This window comes from Trichomycterus rosablanca, chromosome 1, assembly GCF_030014385.1.
Source record: "Trichomycterus rosablanca isolate fTriRos1 chromosome 1, fTriRos1.hap1, whole genome shotgun sequence".
Taxonomy (NCBI): Eukaryota; Metazoa; Chordata; class Actinopteri; order Siluriformes; family Trichomycteridae; genus Trichomycterus; species Trichomycterus rosablanca.
The window spans coordinates 10,809,763-10,810,610 of NC_085988.1; positions in this window are offsets into that span (position 1 = coordinate 10,809,763).

Genomic DNA, 848 nt, shown 5'->3' on the forward strand with positions numbered 1-848 from the left:
GATCCATTGTTACTATCAGGGATGATCCATTGTTACTATCAAGGATGATTCATTGTTACTATCAGGGATGATCCATTGTTACTATCAGGGATGATCCATTGTTACTATCAGGGATGATTCATTGTTACTATCAGGGGTGATCCATTGTTACTATCAGGGTGTTACTATCAGGGATGATCCATTGTTACTATCAGGGATGATCCATTGTTACTATCAGGGATGATCCATTGTTACTATCAGGGATGATCCATTGTTACTATCAGGGATGATCCATTGTTACTATCAGGGATGATCCATTGTTACTATCAGGGTGTTACTATCAGGGATGATCCATTGTTACTATCAGGGATGATCCATTGTTACTATCAGGGGTGATCCATTGTTACTATCAGGGATGATCCATTGTTACTATCAGGGATGATCCATTGTTACTATCAGGGGTGATCCATTGTTACTATCAGGGGTGATCCATTGTTACTATCAGGGATGATCCATTGTTACTATCAGGGATGATTCATTGTTACTATCAGGGATGATCCATTGTTACTATCAGGGATGATTCATTGTTACTATCAGGGATGATTCATTGTTACTATCAGGGATGATCCATTGTTACTATCAGGGATGATTCATTGTTACTATCAGGGATGATTCATTGTTACTATCAGGGATGATTCATTGTTACTATCAGGGATGATTCATTGTTACTATCAGGGATGATTCATTGTTACTGCCACATCTTTGTTACCAACAACAGATGGAAAAGATATGGCGGGTAAGGCCGGAGTCATCAGGTCATCAAAAAGCGAGTGGTCCTTACAAGTGGTGTTGTCAAAGCAAAAGGACTC